Genomic DNA, 22,658 nt, shown 5'->3' with positions numbered 1-22,658 from the left:
GGCAAGTAAGACATTAAGTATAGACATATACATATATATTAATCTAGCATGGATTTTTCCCCCCTCAAACTAAGGAACCAAAGTGAGAAAAAATGTGAATAAATGAGCATTTTACAATAGGGTAAAAGACGATTAGTGTAAACGATAGCTTGAGCCATCAGCTTGCTGCTTTCCTTTTAGGTCCTTTGTTATTCTTCTTACAGGGTTTTCCATTTTAACACAGGATCAAACTTTTAAATTAAAAAGGATTAAGCTCTTATTGGGGGGGAGGGGTTCAGGAATCACCCAGTGGGTGAGAAAGTTATATGGGGGATACTGAGGCTTTTTCATGGCCCCAAACTCATGTGGAGGAAGGAGGCAGCTGCTTACTCTCATTATAAGGGGTGACTGATTCCAAGCTTGACACTCATTGTCTTCTACAGCTTGTAAACAGTCTCTGAAGGCAGTTTCCATAAGTGTTCAAAGTTGAAACAGGTAGTTAGCCCCTGAAAGTAACTACAAAGTAAATATTTGAAGCACAATACCCATTTATTTTTATATACTGTGGTATGTGTGATGAGTCTTATTACATTATTTCCTCCCTGAGGAAGCTTGCCACATGTTAACAAAGAGTAGGAAGGGCAAGAGCTTTGAAGAGGAAGACAACTGAGTCTGGCTGTCACACTTACTAGCTGGGAGACTTTGATTTAATCTTAAAGCCTCTCTAAGCCTTAGTTTCCATTCCAGTAAAATGGGAATAATAACATTTATTGTGTAGGGTTCTTCTAACTTTGTTAAAAAACACTTCATGAGATAACACAGTGATTGTCACAGATGAAATTCTAATATTTAAAGAAGAATGAGTAACACTGATAGTGCCTTGCTGTCAGTACCTAGGCAAATAATGAATACAGTATTGGTACATGTGAGGTCAACCCAGATCAATTGTTGGACATAGTGCAATAATTATCAAAAAGTAGAATAAATTATTTTTCATTGATGGTGTCTTCAACTAAAATACAATGTTAAGGAGGAATAGATTCTTCTTCAAGGAAATTCTCAGTCCCATGTGTATTATCTGTATATTTGATGATTATTGCTTTTCATTAATATCATAATATATATTTTTTGCCACCCCCACCCCTCCATTTTTTAAGCTGTTGTCTCTCAGTCTTGTCGTAGGAAACAGCTTACTGGCCCATGCTGGTATTATGAGCCTTGCGCTCCCTCCAGCTGAGGCAATCGGTCGCTGGTCGAATCGAACACACGGCCTTCAGCATTAGGAGCATGGCGCTCCAACCACCTGAGCCACCGCGCCGCCCCTAATATCATAATATTGATACAATTTTTATTTCCTGAATTTGGATTTTGTAATTATTTTTCTTACAATGAAGAATGTACATGAATCCATGTTACCTTAATTAAGAATCATGGGGTATGTGTCAGAACACTGTACATGAGGCTATCATTGATATTTCAACATTAAACCTAATCCTATGTTATTTTTTAATGATAAACGGCTCTTGCTTCATTTCACTCAAAGGTGTATGATAAGTTACGATGGGAGTGAAAGTAATGGAAAAGATGGTATTCACAGGGGTTTTGTTCTATCAAGAATTTTGATTGCTTTGCTGAATTATGTTCTCTTCCCATCTGCCCCACCCCCAATCCAGCTCAGATCCATATTTAATTGCATTTTATTTTTAGGCTTCCTCAATACTTTTGAAATAAATAGTTAACTTAGTACTTCGTAGGTAAGTCCCAAAGTAAGGGTCTCTTGCCCTGACAGCAGTGCCATTAACCCTGTCCTCCTGTAGGAACGGGTGCTAGAAACATCCGCTCTCTATGTCAGGTGCTGCTGCTGCCGAGCATGGTCCTTCTCTGTCTGAGCCCTCTACTGGTCCCCACTGTGGCAAGTCTCCAGAGTCCTGTGGAGAACTAAAACATACAAGTAGACAATGGCCAGAACTGTGACACGCAATCTGTAGCAACCCGCCCAGGAAACTGACCCATTAGCTCCAGTAACCAGCCAGGAGACAGCCTACTCTCTATAAGTCAGGCCTGTAGAAAGTCGGACCACTATTTCTAACAATCAGAAAACCTAAAAACAAACAATAAAACCCTGGTAACAATCACTCCCAAGCATCCAGCACTTGATTAATAACTGACAGCTTTCCCAGTTTTTGCCTCTGCTTGCAACTTAGGAACAGCCAGACACAAATATGTACCCATAACCAATCACATAGGATGCCTCACTTCTAGTTAGCCTACTTCCAATTCTCCTTGCCAGCAGCCTCCAAAGAGGGCGCACCTGAAGCCTTCCCCCCATTATAAATAAAGCTTTTCCACTCCTCTGCCTGCCATTGTGTCTCTGCTAAAACTTGCTATAGCAAGTCTGAATAACTACCGTGTTTCCTCCAAAATAAGACTCGTCTTATATTGTTTTGCTCCAAAAGACGCATTAGGGCTTATATTCAGGGGATGTCATCCTGAAAAATCAGGCTAGGGCTTCTTTTACGGTTAGGTCTTATTTTGGGGGAAACACGGTAGACTTTGCCTCTTTTCATTTGGTTGACTTTTGTTTATTTCCACACCTACCTCTTGGCACAGTGTGGTTTGTTGAGATTGGTCCTTACATCAGTCCATGCCTGACCAAAGATTCTGCTTCCTGTGCCAGGTGTTGCCTCTTCAGCCTAGAGGTATGGTACAGGTACACAGATTGGTTCCTCCTCGTCAGTTCTGGTCACCCACCTAGAGATCGGGCTGTGTTAACCCCCTGAAATAGAGAGTCGGTTTTCTCCTTCTCTCATTGTCCTGCTTGATGGCCTTTTGGACAGGGTTTAGACATTAAATGCCCCATGTCTATTTAGCTTTCTTTGGGGCTGGAGGTGGTGGGGTGGGAGTCCACCTTCTCTCAACAAGGTAATCAAGACCTCCACCTTTCCTTTTTTCTTGTTAAAGCAGAGAAAAAGTACAAGTGAACAGTCTGGCATATCATCTTACTTTTAAATTCATTGAATTTCACCTCAGTAGATTTCAAACAACTTTTTTGAAAGTCAGCTGAATGTTTTAGTCAGATGTTCAGTACCGGAATGGCTCAAATTAACCTTTCTTGCATTGAAAATCCTATGATGAAATCCTTAGGATTGAATAATTTATACTGCCTTTAATACATTACCTGCTATATGACAGGCCTGTATACATTTATATTAGTACATACGGTATCTCAGTGACACTTCTTCCAGCTACTACTCCCACCACCACAGCCTGTTTATTCATATCTTCTTGTGGTTCTTTTTAGGTTTTAGACCCTGGAAAACACTAGCTCATTGTTTTAGGTTAAAACAATCAGTTCTCCAGAGTCAAATATGTGGTTCATTTATGGTAAATTTGTGTTCTTCAGCTTTATTTATTTATTTCTTGTTCTTGTGCATATACAATAACTTATTGTTTTGAGACTGCCTTATAGTGTGATCTCTATGCAAACATGTTAAATAAGACATGCTAAGTTGCACCATTTGTTATGCAATCAGTGCAAGTAACCTAGGTGACTTGACCATCTGATGAGCAGATGCCTTCTACCCTAGGCTAAGTTCACATATGTATTTACAAGTGATGACAATGTTGTCACAGCTTACTTCTCCGGAGCTTTCCTTTAATACCGATGTTAAGACACATTCTGATTTCAGAAACATTAAAATATGGAAAAAATGCACCTTAGAATTGAGAAATACGGTCACTATTAAATGAGCCAAGTTCCATCTCTTCTCAATTCAAAAGCTTAGCCAACTTTTACCCTCAGGGCGAGCACTTGAAAAAGACACCACCTTTAGAGACTTGTTGCAGAAGCCAAAGGCCTGAAAAGACAAACTTAATTCCTCCCTTTCTCTTACCCCTCAAAGCTAGTCTGTCAGTACGTCTTATCATTCTACCTCTGAAAAGCATCTCAGCTCTGCACTGAGCTCCATCTGTCTGCACTCCCATATTCCAAGACACCATCAACTCATTCCTGGGCCACTGCCGTCCTCTGTGCTTTCATTCGTTTTCTCTTTCCCTCTTTTCTCCATAGCACACAGAGAATAATTTTTTAATAAAGGCTATCACATCACCCTCCTGTTAAAAAGTCTTCATTGGATCCCAATTGCAAATTAATTGAAATCCCAACTCCGCCATGTTTGGGTCTGCTTACTCTCCAAACTCATCTTTGCTCCTCTCCCCATTGTATATCAGTCCCACAGGCATCTTTCCCATTCCTCATGCCTGTTAAGCTCTTCATTGTCACACAGACTCTCACCTACCCAATACCACCACTTTCTTCTCACTGCTGATCCACCATTTTTTAGGTCTTGGCTTAAATGTCAACTCCTCAGAGAGACTTTCCTGACCGTCTTGTCTTAGGAGGTTTCCTCTCCCCATTTTTCCACTTCTGCCATCTGCATTTCTTATATTGCTCCATGGTTTCCTTTGTAGTACTTATCGTTATATGAAATTATACATTTGTTTGTGGGTGAAGAGACTGACCTCTTTAAGGGGAAGCAGTCTATTTGTTTGGTTACCAAGTGTTTGGCACACAGTAGTGATCCATAACTAGAGGGATCAGCAGACAGGGCTATTCCTCTCTATGCCAGCACCCCGGTCTAGACGAGGAGGTATATCCAGTAGGACAGTTTTTCATAGTGGAAAGACTATTGTGTGGCAAAGGAGAGGTCTGATTTCAGGTCTTGGCTCTGTCACATAAGAGCTGCATTAACTCGAGTGAGTATTTTACCTCCCTCTGGTTCTATTACTTTATAAAGGGAATACAAATGCTTACTCTACACATTGGTTATTATAAAGATTGTACCAGACTGATGTTCATGAAATTGCTATGCAAAGGTAAGTCATTATGCAGATATGGAGGCAAGGAATGAGTAATAGGAAGCGTTTAAGGCAGGGACTTTGACAGCAGCTCTCAAAAGGCCATGCACTAGTTTTGGCTGAAGGTGGGACTGACCACGGGTTTCCCGAGCTACTGAGGTCAGGATCCCCAGTTTTCCACCGCCAGGGTCAGAATTCGTCCCGCAATTTCCATGGGGATAAAAGGGTCCATGGGGGTCCCAGGGCTCTGGCTACAGGTTTGAAAAAGCCTCAGAGGAGGGGATTCTATACCCCTTTTAGTTCTTCCTTTCAATGCCATACCCTCAGGCTTTCATTTTCTCACGCCTCTTTTACCTTATCAATTTAGTCTACAAAAAAAAAAAAAAAAAAAGAGCAGAAAGCCACTCATGATGTAAATAGCTGGTTGGAAGAATGTTTGTCTTACAACAGAAAGTGATAGTCTTAACCTAAATAAATAAGGCTTCGTAAAACTTGAGGTCTTACTCAATGAGATGGGAAGGCATTTGAGAATAATTTGCTTTATGCGTCTCATCCATACAGGCTTACACTTGTGGCAGAGGTGGCTCACTGCCCCTTAGAGTTTGTGCCCCTCTGTCCAAGGAGTAGACTCTATGGGAAGTGGCTGCCCAGCTGGGACTGCATGTCTGCGTCCCCTTCCCTCTAGGCTGAGCCACGCGTGTGATGTCTCGCTTCTAGGCAAAGGTATCTGACCAGTGCTGTGCCTTCTTTATGCTTCCTGTCCCCTCCCACCACTGAATATAGATGACATGGTTCTAAGGAATGGTGGAGCCATAGCATAGATGGGGCCTGGGGCCTTGACTCCCTGGGAGGTGGAAAGCTCTCTGTTCTCCTGGAACACCTGCCCTGGACTAGTAGAGAAGTGAGAAATAAACTCGTTGGGTTGAACCACTGAATTTTTGTGATGATTTGTTATTACCACTAGTGTGGTAACTAACACAAGAAGTGCCTTCTGGAATTACAATTGAAGACCGGAATCAATTCTGCTTACTATTCCAATTGGAAGATTTCTAATCATATCATAACTTAACATATTATGATATAAATTATTTACTACCCAAACAGAAGTCAGCACCAGTTATGCAATCTAAATATCAGTGATAGGGTTTAATAACTACCAAGGATCCAAACACCTATCAGCTTAAGCAGAATCAAATTTCCTAATATGTAAATCACTTCAGAGACTTTTATTTTTCCCCATCTTCTCAAGAGTTGACCAAATTTCTAAAATTGAATGAATTATCAAAACCTGCAAAGCAAGTTGAAGGCTGTAATTTTGTATCCATCAGACAATGATGATTTATTTTCATTTTTGACATTGCATCTTCCTCTCTTTTTTTAAATCTTTGTCTGTCTTATTGTTTCTAATATTACTTTGAGAGTAAGCCAGGAGGTGGTAAAAGCCCGTGTTTCTCCAAGTCACGGAAACAGCTGACATCCTGTCTCTCTCTATTAATGAGTAATAGACAGGTGGATATTTACCAGTGGCTCCAGCTGAATTATGACAAGACCCATCATGAGCCAGGCTCGGAGGCTTTTCTACTGTGTGACTAAGGGTGGTTCAACAGAACAACTCTTGGGTTTCTCAGCAAGTGGGGACAAGTTTGTACGTTGCTGGCTCTCTCCAAATAGTCCTCGCAGTTGTTTTTATAAAAGCCCTTCCAATTCTCTTTGCTGATGTTTGTTCTGTAGAAAAATCGCTGTTAGGTCTTTTGTAGGTGAAGCTAAAGCATGAAGAGTTTCAAAAAATTGCTGAAGATTAACACCATCATTAGAATTCAGTGTTCCTGAGAACTCTCCGTGTTCCCGAGGCCCCTGGCAAGATACTGGCCTTTTCACTTCGAAGCTATGCTAATAATTACAGGGCAAAAGAAAGAATCTTTTTGGTGGCCCACAGAAATAATGCAGCTTATTAAAGTTTCAAATCTGGGTAAAATCTGTATATGGTACCTCAGTTCAGAAAGCTCCCAGGGTTTACGGGCATTATCCCATCCATTCTCTCATCAAGTCCTTCATTGAATAGGTATGAAGTATTATCCATTCAGAAAGGTGGTGGAGACAGTTTGCTGCAGGTGTTATTCACATCCAAATGTTTTCTTTCACTTTTCTGGGCCTATGCCTCATCTACCCCAATGAACTATGTAAAATGGAGTCAGGCATTAAATTTGTAAATTACTCTCTTAGCCATTTTGTGTTAGCCATCTGTGTGTTATCAAACCCGGAGTATGTCTCATAAATATTTGTGAATAAAAAAATGAGAATGTATGAAGCAAAGAGGGGAGGTTTAAAATAACCAAGTAAATGTTAGAGCATGCTGTCCTATTGCCAAGACACTTTTTTGTTAATATTAAGAAAAAACAGATTGTGCAACTCCATATAATTCTTACTGCAGGCAGTTTCTTAAATATGGTTAACCTTGCTTTCAAATGCAAATATTTTGCACACCATATTTTGCACAATGATAATGAACCAATATCATTGTTATTAACTAAAGTTTAGCACATTTAATAATAGCAAAACTCCCTTGTGTTGTAGGAAAGGAGCTCTACAACCCTATACACCCCCAAAACTACAAGTGTAGCCTAGGTTTTATTCCTCCTTTCCTTCAGTTCCCCTGTACAACTCATTTTTCTTTATCAAGGTATTATAATCATTCTTAGTACTATGATAGTTGATCTCCAAACAACTCTTTTTCACCTTTTTTTTTTTTTTAGTTTGGCATATGTTGTACATGTCTTCTAACTTGATGGCAAAATTTCCAGGATTCTAGTGTTGAACTACTGGACTCTATCCTGAAGAAGTGAGGGGCTTGATGAAGCAATTTAGATTTTTTCAGTTTGAGTCTTTGTATAGAATCTTTCAGGGAAAAAAAAAACAAAAACATCTGATATTATTCAAAAGCCATGGACTTTAACTTTGTTCAGACCTGTGTTTATATATCTGGCTTTGTCACTCACCAGTTCTGTGAGTTTGGATTTAACCTCTCCTTGTGGCAGTTTCCCTATTTATAAAATGGATTGCTTACATCTACTATTATTGTAAGGTACACTTGTGCTGATTATTATTTTACTGCATTTAATTAGGTTATCTGACTAGATTTTTGAGAGTAAAGTATCTTAGAAAATGGATTATGTGAGGGAGAAGAATAGTTTTCCTTGCTTCACTGAAAAAAAAATATATTTAACATATCAAGTATCATTATTCTGATATTTACTCAACTTTAACAAAAAGGTTACATATATATCCATTATGTAATAAGTCATGTGAAAAATGTGAGTTGGGGATACTGTGGTAATTATTGAATTATTAACACTCACCACCTCGTTAGCATAGCTTTGATCCTAAGCCTAGTGAATAGAGTTAGCAAAATAATACAAAACAGTAATCTTAAAGGAAGAGAGCAAATCTCAGGAATATTAATGTGAGACAATTTAATTAGGAATAGATGCATATCATCTGTAAAGTTATACATACTCGTACATACAAATCTCTATCAATAGAGATCACAGCTATCTGCAGTAGCTGTAAATATCACATGAGAAGACTTTATTTAATAAACAAGAGATGCTTTACATTGAATTGGTATGTCAAAACCAAACTCATTTCTAGAATTTCTTAGTAGTTAATTTTACTGTTTAATTAGAACTGTGGGAGGTAATGTAGTCTATGATAGTATTTCCTAACCTTATTTTCTTATTGAAAGTTTTAAAAATTTTTTTCAATGAAAAATTTCAAACATAGTAGGCTGAACCTTATAATAAACTTCTCTGTACCTATAATCCAGCTTCAATAATTATTAATTCTGGGTCAAATCTTGTTTCATCTATTCCCTCATCAATTACATTTCCCATAATTTTTTGTAATTTACTTAATTTTTAGAACAGTTTTATATTTACAGAAAAACTGAGAAGACAGAGTTCCTCTATACCCGACACCTAGTTTCCCCTATTATTGACATTTTAGTATGATGTATTTATTACAACTAATGAACCAATATCATTATTAACTGAAGCCTACAATTTTAGATTTCCTTACTTTTTACCAAATGTCCTTTTTCTGTTCCAGGATCCCATCCAGGATACCATATTACATTTACTTGTCATGTCTCCTTTGGCTTCTCTTGGCTATGATGGTTTCTCAGACTTTCATTGTTTTTCACTATCTTGAGAGTTTTGAGAAACACTAGTCAGGTATTTTGTAGGTGTCCTTCATTTGGAATTTGTCTGATGTTTTTCTCATGGTTAGACTGGAGTTATGAGTTATTGGAAGAAAGACTATAGAGGTAGAATGCCATTTTCATCACATCACATCCATGATACAGGCTATCAACATAATTTCTGACTGCTGATGTTGGCTTTGATCACCTGGCTTAGGTAATGTCTGTCAGGTTTCTCCACTATAAAGTTAGTCCATCCCTTCCCCGCACCTCGGTAGTGGGGAGTCACTTGGGTGCAGTCCATGCCTAAGGAGAGGGGAGTTAACTTTCTCTTCTTGAGGGAGTATCTGCATAAATATTTGGAATTTTTCTGCATGGGAGATTTGTCTCTTCTCCCTCCTTTAACTGATTCAATTACTTATTTATAACTATGTTATTTTGAGCAAATTCTAGACATCATATATTTTCCTTTGTAAATAAATTTCAATATTTATAAAATATGCAGTTTTTTTAAATTTAAAAAACCTTTTTATTTTTCTATTCAACAGGTATATTTTTAATTTAGAACATCATTTTACTAAAAAGTTAAAAATTAAAATACATTCAAAAATCAAAGAATCTAATGCCTGTTAACTCAATACTTATTGAGCATCTGTTATGTGCCAAATATTATGCCAAGTGTTGGGAATATATGATGAATAAGAAGAGAAGATGAATAAGAAATCACGTTTAAACCAATCTCACTTATCTATCTTCTTTTGCCTCAATAAATATAATGAAAGCAAACATTTATAGGGGCTAATTTCGTGCCAGGCATAAGTAAAAACTATTTTCTTATTTTAAAGATGAAAAAACTGAATTGTAGAGTGGCTAAGTGACTTGCCCAAGGTCATTTAATTAATAGAATATTCTAATGTGACTTGATCTCAGGCAGTGTGACATCAAAGTCTAGCCAGGAATCTGCAAACCGTTTCTGTGAAGCAGCAGATATTTAATATTTTAAGTTTTATACCACATCTGATTTCTATTATTGTCGTTGCTTCTTCTCCTCCTGTTTATTCTTTACAACTCGTTTAAAAATGTAAATTACAATCTAAGCTTGAGGGCTACATAAGAATAGGCCACAGGCTGGATTTGACCCAGAGGTCATAGCTTTCCAACCCCTGCTAACCACTGCCCTATAACACTTCGTGTCACCATCATCATGATGGTCACACTCAGAATGACCTAAGAAACTCTGCCATCCTATAAGGCTTAATTTTCCTTTGTGATGCATTGGATTCATTTCTGTTTATTTTCATCATCCATAAAAGTGTGCAACACTAGGCTTGTGTTCCCAGGTAGTCTGTCCAGAGATATGTCCTCTTAGGGCCTGGGTAAAGAATACAAGAAACTCTAAGACCCAGAGTCTCTAGAAAATCTGAGTTTGGGGTAGTTGATTTGAGTGACTTCCCAGCGTACAAAAGGATGAGTGGCCTCTCTAGCAGAAGAAGTAGTATGCATAGCTCTTTGTAAATGAAGAGAACAACTTTAATCTTTGTGACCACAGCTGCTCTGTAGGATCTTCTTTGTTGTTAATGTGGGAAACCCACTTACCCACTGGAGATGTATAAGAGTCTGGAAGAGATGCTTTCTGATGGAGCAGGACACCCGGATAACTCAATATTTTATTTAAAACAAAGTTTTTGTTTTATTCACCTTTATTCTATTCACCTTCTCCAGTGAATTGGGAATAAGGTGGACTAGAGCCCGTCAAGGGCCTAGTCATGGTCCTGTCTACCACTAAAAGGTAGTCCATGGTTCTTTTTGATCTATACATCTGAAAAATCATAAGCTAGGTTAAGATGTCGTGGGCACAAACTGAGGCTGATTGTAAGCTCACTGCAAAGTTGGTATCTCTAGCTATATTTATTGGACACTTAATGTGACATGGGCCATGCTAAGCAATTTACCATGTTATCTCACTGGATACTCATAACTTAATGAGGTTACATCAATGTGCCCATTTTACAGATGAGGAAATTTAGGTGTTAAATTTAGGTGTTAAACAACTTAAAAGCATAGAACTAGTAAGACTGGTACTCAAAACCAGATGTATCTGATTGGAAAGTTTCAGCAGGTAATTTTTTAGTACTTACTAGCTAAGTACACAGTAGGAACTCATCCAATAAAATGTATCAAATACTGTCCAAGTACCAGGTAAAGTGTTGGTACTGGGAATATTATGAGGAACAAAACAAAATTCCAGCCCTTAAGGAGGAATGTACCCTCTTCTCCCTTGTAGGTCACCACCTTCACCTTTCATGTATCTTTCTATCTGTACATTCAACTTCAAATGGGATAACATTTATTATAAACATTCCATACCCATGTGAATAGATACACACGCCTGCTATTTCCTTTCTTTACATTTTCTACCAGTAGGAAAGAGAAAATATAGTGGGTCATGACAAACACGGATATCTTAATGATGTGCCGCATATCACTTGATGAGGCCCTTGATTCACATTGACCTATTGGAGCCTCTGTTTCTCTAGCTGCAGAGAGAATAAATTATACATGACAAATATTATCTAAGGAAACATAGACAGTTTATACTTAGAAACATCCTCAGGGATGATTATTCGTTAAATATTTTATAGTTTGGATCATTGTCATGTATAAGCTTTCTTGCCATTTCCTGTTATCTAGTTTATTTCCTTATATCTCATCTCCATTGATACTAGAATATACCTTTCCAATTTGTAAAAGTAGAACTATGCTTTTACAGAATCACACAAATGGAAGCATGCTGCAATTGTGTAAAATGTGAGCTATTCACCAACTTTCATCAGATCCAATCATTTGATCCATTGTGAGCTTTCCTAGCTCCTGGTCCTGATCTTGGTACTTTAGTCCTGGAGTTTTATATCATCCAGAAACCCAGGGATCAGAAACTCTGATTAGACAATTGTGGCTAAGAATATGGTTTTTGCAATCAGACAGTCTGCCTTTACATTATAGTTCTGCCAATTTCAGCAGTTGACTCTGACAGTTTGTTTAATCCCAAATCTAGGGGTAATACTACCTCATCGAACTGCGAAGAAGATAGTAAGAAGTGCTTATTAGTACCTGCCACAGATAAGTAATAAATATTAGTCATTATTATTGCTGTTATTTTAAATAATATCGGGTTATGAAAATCTATAATTCATAGAGTAATTTTGAATTGCATGAATTGGTTTTGATATCCTTGGTCTAATATTTTTTTTCCATTTATGATCATTCATTTATTTGAAAATTATTTTATTCCTCCTTTTATTCAACTTCTACAATGTTCTTGCTGTGCGTGGTGGTGAGGAAGAAAAAGAAGGGAATAAGCTCGTTTCTGCCCTGAGGAATTGAGAGTTTCGCTGGGAGACTAGGTAGACACATACTAAATAAACATTTATGAAAAACAAGACAGTATGTGATCATTCGTATTTCAGACCTGTGCTTCTCAAGCTTTAATGTGTATGCAGAGATGTTGGGGATCTTGTTAAAATGCAGCTCCTGGTTCAGCAGGTCTGGGGCAGGGCCTGAGAGTCTGCATTTCTAACAAGCTCCCAGGTGGTGCCCAGGCTGGTGGTCCTGGGAACACACTTTGAGTAGCACAGTCAGTGCTTCAGGATTTCAGAGAGGCCAGAGCTTAACGCTCACCCTGCCTCGTTTATAGTATCAACAAAAGAAAGAAAAAAAATACATGCTTCTTCTTCATCATTTTATAGGTAGAGGTTTAATATTTTGTCATGACAATGAAAGCAACTATAATTTGCTAGGAACTCCAGGCAGGGCTTGCAACTCATTCACAGCAATCGTGCAAATCATAAGGCACAGAGTAGTCATATTTGCTGTTTTCTTTTTCTTGGGTTCTATTTTTTTCTTGAAATTTCTATTCTGTTAATTCTGGTATGCATGTTTTTAGCTGTAAGTTCCCTCAGATCTTTACTTGAAAATGCTGAAATGTAAACCAATTCATTGAATTCCATTGTTTTAGGCAGACAGTGCTGGTTTCAAAAAATGTGAAGGCTTTTAAGTTGAAAGTTAAATCCAAGACAAACAGACCACATATTAAATAATTATAGTGATGCAACATCTTTTATCTGTTAAATCAGCAGCTCTTTCTGAAAAAAAGAAAAGAGCTATGTGTGAGAGTCATGTTTAAACCCAATCTCCTTGTATTTCCATTTAGCTATACAGAAAATCAACTAACAAGTTATGCTAATGCTCTTTAGAAATGATAAGTAATAATAAAGACTAGAATCCTGATGGGAGATTCTACTAAGATATTTCTTGAGACTCAAGTGTTGGAATGTCAGTGAGGATTGTCAAGACCTTGCTGGGTTCAAAGGAGAGTGACTTTGGTGGATCTCTTATTTATTTCACAAATATCTCTGTCCTATTCACTTTTATCTAAAGAGTTGCTATTATTTCTGCTTTTGTCCTACTTTACTTTCATCTTACATATCAGGGATTGAAACTCTGGTTCCTCTAATTGTGTCTGACATGAAGCTGTCAATCTTATCTCCACGGCTTTATTGAAATGTTCCAGATGTGTGGCAGAGTCTAGGATCGTAGGCGCGCCTGGCCCCTGATTCTTAAATGGTCAGTACATCATCTCTTTCCCCAGCCTCCAGGGCTGTCCACCAAAGTCATGCATGTAATGGTACTTCAAAGCACCTTTTTTATCCAGCCTTTTATTTTCCTCCTTCAGAAAATGACCAGCCTAGTGTGTCATTTTCTCTTATTGACAGTGTGCCAGTCTCCAGTTCCCAGGGGAGCACACAGATAAACTCCTGAAGAATTTTATAGCTTCAACTCACCAGTCTAAACTTCTATGAATTGGACTTATGAATAAAATTGTCAATATCATTTCCATATTTACATAGGGCCCAAAACAAATATAAGTGTATTGAAGAGTGTCATAACCCTTTGATCATCTGCCCATCAATTTATTGTTTGTAAATGACCTTTTAAAATTTTTAAATCACCAGAAAGCTCCCATTTGAGCCATTCACATTAAAAAAAACATTTTTTTTTTTTTTTTACAAGTGTTTCTCCTCCAATCTGGACTATGGACAGATGTGTAGATCAAATGATTCATTTTCAGGACATTCCACTCCAATTAAACCGTGTTCATTTTAGACTCTTGGGTCAATGTGGCTTGTTCTAAAATATGGATGTATTCATTGTTCTTTCGTTGTTGTTAATACCCTAAGATCAAGGTGACATTGTGGCTTTCCCACCCCTTGCTCCCCTTTATCTTTATATCACCAGCTTGTTCTTCCTTGATGATCACACCTCAGTCCAGACTGTTGCTTCAATGTCCTTCCTCTACTCCTGAGTGATAAAAAGTCAACAAGGTATGCACAGACATTATTGGATAGTCTTCATTTAGCCAAATAACAGACCTAACAAACTTTTGATTTGTTCTGGCTCTTTATCATGTTTACCTGGTATTTATACCAGTTTTACATATTATCCCATCTGACTGTTTATTTGTCTGTCTTGTGCTTTACTGGGTGCTCCTGCAGGCCATGGACTCCGTCCCGACTTTTGACTGCAGTGAAGAAAGCAGGGCCTCTTTCCTCTCCATGGAAGCCGAGTCCATTGCCACTGAATGGTTGAAAATCTGTTCTTCCAAACACCTGTTAATCTCTTAGTTCAAGTTTTAAAAGAAGATAACTATAGATATTTTTCTAAACTTTAAAACATTGTTTTTAATTTTTCTTTTAAAATGGAATTATATACACCAGGTAAAGGAGGTAATGATTAATACAGGCAGTCAGTGGATCTCCCACTTGAACATGGGGATGAATATAAACATAGGACGAGGCCGAAGATTCTGTATTTCTGAGAAGCACCACGGTGCTGCTGCTGTTTGGATTCCGGGGCTCACGTTTTGTGTGGTGAGTCCCTAGTGAGGACCATAGGCTTTCTTTGTCCTTGAATCACAACAAATGATTAGCTTTGCCTGGTAATTTTATCGTAATTTCTTCTTCCAGCTTCCAAGATCTGTTATAAAGATTTCAGACACTACAGAAATAAAAAATGTCGGAAGCCAAAGTTCTCAACAGTCTTTCCTCCTACAAACAGCTGCTGTCAATAATTTAATGCATATTCTTCCAAATTATTTTCTATGTATGACTATGTTTCAGGAAACGAAATCACTCAAAACATTCTGTTCTTTTTTCCCCCCACTTTCCAGTATATTTTGGGTTTTCTTCTCCCCATAAGAACCAATCGGTCTTTCATTCTATTTTAAGGATAGTTCATCTATGCCTTATTTAGAAGTGTTTAGATTATTAAGAGGATATTTATGTAAACAAAGCTTTTAAAATAAAAACAACAGCAGAATTTTTGGCAGGAGTCAATGTTATATAAATAGTTTAAAATAGAAAGAGGTTAACTTGCCTCTAGATCATGTAGTGATGACACTTTTGAAGGAACGAGCAGGCAGGGTCAAATGAGACTCTGATTGGATTAGAAAGGAGACGTGACCATTTCCTTCCACGAAATGACTATCTCCTAGGACTCCCCTGGAGAGTCTTGGGTCTGGGATATTTAAGGAAATGACTATATAAGGATAAAAAACACCCAGGGGTTTGCCCAAGACCCCCTCTCAGGGTCCTGAGATCAGTGACACCCTCGGGATGCCCACAATCCCTCACCCCTTTGCCAGGGCTGGAGTCACCAACAGCTTTTTGCCCAAGGCACGTGTGGTGAGTTGCTCCACACGGCTACAAGTCACCAGGTGATTTTTGCAGCAAGGCAGTGTGACTTTTTCAGTTCATGGCTGTTTCAGAGAGCTAAGAGCAGCACTGCAGGCCCAGATTAGAAACCCACTTTCCCCTGAGAGTGAAGCTGGTGGCCCCTGACTCCTGACAGACACTAAAATTCTCCACTCAGGGAGGGATGAGTGTTGGTGCAGAGAAGCTGTTTTATACAAACAATAGGCAGAATACATTAAAAACTGCCCTTCAAATGGCTGTTGTGGTACAGGGACACCTGTATTGGCCCCTCTAGCCTTTGATTCCATACCAGGAATTTATAAAAGCAAATCTCTCTTTTTTTTTTCTGTCTCTCACTTAAGAGTAAGGATTTCTGGCCAGGAGCATCTCTGAATTCCAGTCAGAATTGGAATGACCAGCCTGAGAGCTTTGCAATTAATTTGAGAATCTTTTCGCAATAAAAAGACACTGTTCACCCCCTTCGCCGCCCAGCCCCCAAATCAGGCTAGAAATATGATAGATTCAGTTAATCTTCAACAGGCAGTTTCAGACATTTTAGATCCACTTCTACTGCGTGATTAATTGCTTCAGTGTTTGGCAAGTATTAAACGGGAGAGTTTTGTGGGGAGGAAGTCGGCGTGCAGGCTGCAGCTGGCCCGCTGTTTGTTACTGCTCTGGCCCAGCCTCTGTTCTCCCTCAACAAAGCACAGCTGCTTCTTGTCTGTCACAATCAATGGGATGACATTTCCCAACTGGTAATTACCAAAAGGATTCCTGTTGATGCCTTTTGGAACTGCCAATCTAAAAGGTAGCTCTTGGCTCCCGCTGAGTACAGTATGTCTGCAGTTTGGCTTTTTATCTTCGTTTTCATACTTGAACTGAAAGAAAGGTTTGTGTGGAGACTTGCAGCTCACTCCCTAACACCTCTCTTCCTTCCCCTCACCTGTCGACACATTAAAGAATATCACAGAGGTACTAAAATCCTTTGCGTACACTGAATAAGACTGGTCTAGGAGTAAACTAGGAAAAAAGGGACCTAAGAGACACTAATGAAAGAACTAATGCAAGCTACAAGTGAAGGTATTTATGTTTTCATGTTTTGTGGGGGAAAGGGTAAAAACCATTATTTTCAGGGGATTTAAATGAGAGCCTTCCTTATAATTTGGTGTTCACCAAAGAGAAGAATTCACTGGATTTAGCCATCTAGGAAAAACACTCCCTGTTGAAATATATCTCTTTACATTATATATAGTTTTTCAAGTGCCAGGATGCCATTTATTAAGCAATTTTTGAAAGAAAATAAATAATGCTCTAGCCGAATGGTTCTATGGGAGGGATAAACCTATAAATATATCATAGAGGAATATGTTTATTCCTTCATTCACTCAACAGTGATTTATGGGGGGAGGAGAGGTATATGCCAGGCATTGTTTTAGATGCTGAGACCTGGAACAGTACCAGATGGAGCTTGGAGGGAGGAGGGAGGAAATGACACTATTTAGACAGTAAATTTAAGTTGAGAGACACTCTCATTCTACCTATAGGTTCCCTACGAATCGCAGACTCTTAAGCATATATTAATTTCTTCACTTACCCTTTTTTGATGATAAGATGGCTGTTGTCTCTGAGACTTGAAGTTAAAAGAATTAAAACATATTTAAATGTAGATGGATTAGAGAACTTCGGTGCATGGGTAGCTAAGAAGGACTGGCAAGGAGAAATTCAGGGCAAAGTAGAAATTTAAAATGTTAAGAAAAGAAAAATACATAAAAAAGAAGAGGAAGAAAGAGAAAGATTACTCAGAGCAGATTTGTTGTTTAGAGAACTATGTATGTTGACAAGAGTGCCAAGACCAAAAGTAGATTATTAGTGGTTGCCAGGGGCTGGAGGTAGTGGAGAATGGGGAGTGACTGCGAATGAGTGTAGGGTTTTGGGGGTGCTGGAAATGTCCTAAAGTTAAATGATGGGGATGGATGCACAATTCTGTGAATATACGAAAACCACTGAATTGTATACTTTAAAGGCTGATGAAGTTTGTGGGAGTGAATTATATCTTAATAAAGTTGTTATTTAAAGAAAAGGAGACAGTGCTTCAAGCTTAACTAAGGTGACGCCTCATCTTCCTGTGAGGTAGGAACCCAAGTTAACGTTCCTTCAGCAGACAATCTTGCTTCTGAATTTCGGGTAAACTTAGTTTCTGTATAGAACAATTTTGGAGAAGCTTACCCCATGTGTATATATTAAGGGATTGACTTTTGTAGCTTAGGAAATTGGAGAGAGAGAGAAAACATCAATTATTAGAAACTATTACTATGGTAGATTTGATATAATAAATATTTATATATGTATCTTTAAAAAAAAAGGAGAAATAGGCCTAAAACTGATAGTACGTGGGAAGGCTCTAGATCTGTGCTGTCCGAGATGGTAGCCTCTAGTTACAAATGACTCTTGAACTTTAAACACAATTGAGTCAATTTAAAAGTTCAGTTTCTCAGTCCTACGAGCCACATTTCAAGTACTCAGTAACCACAAGAATTATGTGGCTGCTGTATAGGGCAGGGAGGATATCAACTGTTCTATTAGACAGCTCTGCTTCAGGTATAGGTGGGGTGGTGCTGCACCTCACAACACCCCACAGTTTGCCTCCATAAGAGAATCTAAAACAATGTCTCCTCCAGGAATTTCCTTGTGTTTATAGTCCACTGAAACCCGGAACTGTCTCAGTGAAAGTGTGGCCCTCATTGCATCATTCAGCTCTTCAATCAGGGTAAGCTGGAAATGACTCAGAATCATTAAGTTACTGCTCATGAGGCTTAGGTTTTATTTTGAATTCTGTATTACGTTTCTTTATGGTATTTCAGATATTTATTTCACTCTCTCTGCCTTTTCTTTTTAGGTATTTAGTTTAAAAATCTGAGAAATATTTGACAAACACTAGTTGCCATATCTGATCAGGATATTATTTACTGTTGAGTAAATAATTTCTGTCGTCGTTTTTTATTTTTGTCCCAATTTCCTGGCCTGTGAAATGCTGCTGGAATTAATACTTTCCCCCATCATGACACTTATAAAGTTAAGATTTGGGGATTATCTTAGTAAGGTGATACAAAGAGAAAAACTGTAAGATAAAGTAAATATAATTATTATAAAGTTTCTTTTAAAAATGACTTCTACTGTCAATTATTCTTATGTACAGGAATATTGGATAATATTCAAAAATATATAAAGAAAAAAATCTAAAAGCCACCTGAAGACACCTCCCAGGTAAATGTTGTAAACATTTGGCTGTATTTTTTCAACTTGCTTTATATACTGTATATACAATTTCACAAAATTGGAGGTGTATTGTATATACCCCTAAGTTTCAATCCCACGCTTCACTACCTTCACTGTGTAGCACAGTGGCTAAGAATGTTGATCATGGGGCACTCCCTGCCTGCCTACAAGGGCCCCCTCTACAATTTACTAGCTACGTGCCCTTGTTGAAGTCACTTAACCCTCTGACTTTCGGTTGCTTGATTTTCATAATGAGGATAGTAGAAATGCCTACCTCTCAAAGTGGTTGTGAGGTTCATATGTATTAAAGCATGTGAGGAAAGCATGTAGAATGGTGACTGACAGATAGCATTTGGTATTATTACTAAAAATGTGACCTGTTTTGACCACTATTTGGACTTACAGAACTGAAGCCCTTCCTGGAAAATCCCTTCGCACTGAAGTATTCCCCATAGGGCAACCAAGCAGCCTGTTGGCTCTGGTTTACCAGTGGTATCTACCATACTCTCTCTCTCATTCTGCCTTCCTTTTGTTGATGTCCTCTGCTCTTGAAATGGCTGACAGTATCTTTACAGTTAACAGTGCCTGGGATCCATCATGAGGATCCCAGAGTTTGTGCCAAAGGTGCTGAATTCCAGTTCTTTCAAAGCCACGACTCTTGGAGGGTGCCATACTGTTGCTGGTTTTCACGTAAAAATAAAGGGAATGAACTTTTAATTCTGCGTGTGGTAGGCTCTAACTGTATGCCTGAGGGGCTGACTTATATATCTAATTCTGCAGAGTGGATGATTAAAAATCCAAAGTTTCAGTCTCTTGTTAATATTGACCTTTTTAAAGATAAGATATGACTTCTATGAATTATTATTATAAAAGTTTCTTTTCTACCAAGGATGTGGAGGAAGAGGATGGAACAAAGTGGGGAATGAAAGAGGAAAACCCCACTTTACCTCTCACAACTTTTTTTCTGCATTAGAAGTGTAAGCTCCTTGAAGATAGCTACTTTCTCTTCATCTACTGTCTAATATACTATCAATAAAATCTTGGACCCTTAAAAACTCATTGGATATATTGAAATGTATTATTTTCAATGTTACAAGAAGAAAGAAGCAGGATGATATTTATTAAGGATTTAACATGTGCCAGAAACTCTAAATATGTTATCTCATTTAATCTTTATAGTGTGTGTGTGGGGAATTATAATTATCCTCTCCTTACAGATGAGGTAACTGAATCTAACATAAGTTAAGCAGTTTTCCCAGGTCACACCATGAGTAGGTGACAAAAATATGAGTTCCAGATCTGCTTAATAGACCTTAGCTCATTCCTCATGTGGCAATGCTGATTTTTAGGATAGGCAGACAGAAGGTTATTCTAAAGTAGCAGCAAGTTGGACAAAGAAAAGCCTAGAAATTTACAACATCATAACTTTTTTAGAGGATTAAAATATTATATATGCTCTAAGGATTGGGAAATAATTGGCTGTGAGCAGAATCCAACTTTATTCAATTTACTCTGAGTTTAGAATAAATTTAAGTTCATCTTTACCAGTCAAAATAGTAAGTCTTGGGGGGAAAATAGTTTGGTAAAAAATGTCTCATATTCTCTTGACATCAAATAATTCTTTGAAAACTATGCTTAGGAAGCGAAGCATATAAATTACATATACCTTGAAATATGGATTTTAAAAATGAAGTCATTTAATTAAAGACTTCAGGTAATAGTCAACCTATGATCATCATTTTATTTTAGAAGGTTTAAGGAGATTTCCAAACGTGGCTTTTCCCACTTTTTGCTGCTTAGACACCTCACAAATATGTAGAGTTGGTTGTTGAGTTTTTCTCAGGCAGTTTTTCAACCATTCTTTTGAGTCCCTCTTTCTTTTGCTCTCTATTAAAGCTAGTTTAACTTTAGCCAAGTTGTTATTCTCTAAGAAACATCATTTTCTCTTCCACTGTCACTGTGGGCCACTTAGGAAAAATGTGTTTGCACAAGGAGCCATGCTATCTTCCTGCCTGGGCATTTGACCTCCCCTGTGGCTTAAGAACTATTCACATCTTTCTAGGTTTCAGACTCAATGGAGTCTTCATGAAAAACTAAAATGTGGTGAAATAAATCATAAAAAAAGGTCTGTTTAGGTCAGATATTGAAGAACTTTTGATATGTAGTCATTAAGGTGAGTGGATGTAAACATCCTCTTAACTGTCCAGGATAAAGAAAGATCACAATAATTTCTCTTGTTCCTTATCTCTGTTTTTCAATAAGGTGTCACCAGATGGCAGTTGCTGGAATACAGCCATTTTCCCTGTGAGGCATTTATCGGCAGATCCATGTCAGTTGACTTGAGGTCTCGCTTTCCTGTTGTTTACAGTGCGGAAATAACTCGTGGTAACTTATTTAATCAATACATCCTCTTTTCTTAATATGCTTTAAATTTAATAGGAACCAGCTTCATAAAAGTATTAGGAACTGGTTTGGGTGTATTCCCCTTCCTTTTCTTCTCTTACTAGTGACTCTTTAGTCGTGAAATTTTTTGTGAAAATTGTGATATTGAGTTAAAAGACATGGTCTCATAGGCTTGGCTTGTCACATTATTAATTGGTTACATTTTATTAGACTTTTTCTAAAAGCACATTACACCTAATTATAAAGTGTTCTGTCACCTCTAAATATTTTACATTATTGTTAAGGTACCTTTAATCTTTAAAGAAAAACTATTATGTAACTTTACATATGGATATCACCATAACAGTTGACTGGTTTGCAAAACAAGTGGCAACTGTTATAGATAAAAGGAACAGTATAAAGAATTAACACTACACACAGTAAGTCCTATATTTAGACTTGATATGATGACCAGGGGGAAATTTTACATAAGCATTACTAAGGCATGCTTGAAAGTTTCTTTGACATGACATTAATTAGAGAAATTCCTAGTGATAACATGACTCTTTTTGGTGTTAAAGGCATGTAGTATGCTGCGAATTAACATAAGCAACTGGCTTACAAAAATAAATACATGGATATTGAGTACAAAATTTGATGAAATATCTTCAAATGAGAACATTCTTTTCCTAGGTAAAATGTGTTGTTAATCAGTGTAATTGATCCAATAAATTCATTTCACTGTAATTACTTTTATTTATAAAAACTTCTATAATAGCCTTTCTAAAGTTTTTTTAGATATATCATCCTAAGTGATGATATATCTGATTTCACACACTACGTGGAAAGCAGTATCCCAGAAACTGTACATAGAACAATGTGTAAGATACAGTTGTATCTTTGAGGATTTTAATCTAGTGAGAGAGAAAGACAATGATACATTATGATAAACCCTAAAATAGAATTATTTCAAAGTGGCATGGAGGTATTAAGGAGGAAATATCTAACTTCTACAGGCAAGCTAATCTGGGTAGATTTTTTCAAAAGGTACATGCTACCCTTTACTCTCACCATAATCCCCATATATACCTTTGCCCACCTGAAGGTCATGTCAGAATCTTCCAAAGCCAGCCTTCCCCATTGCCAGCATGTTTTTTTAACATCCTCCCTACTGCTCTAATAAGGCAAGAAAAGTAAAGATTTGTCAGAATCTTGGAGGT

Source organism: Rhinolophus hipposideros (assembly GCF_964194185.1).
Source record: "Rhinolophus hipposideros genome assembly, chromosome: 4".
In the NCBI taxonomy this organism is placed as follows: domain Eukaryota; kingdom Metazoa; phylum Chordata; class Mammalia; order Chiroptera; family Rhinolophidae; genus Rhinolophus; species Rhinolophus hipposideros.
This window is presented reverse-complemented; position numbering follows the sequence as displayed.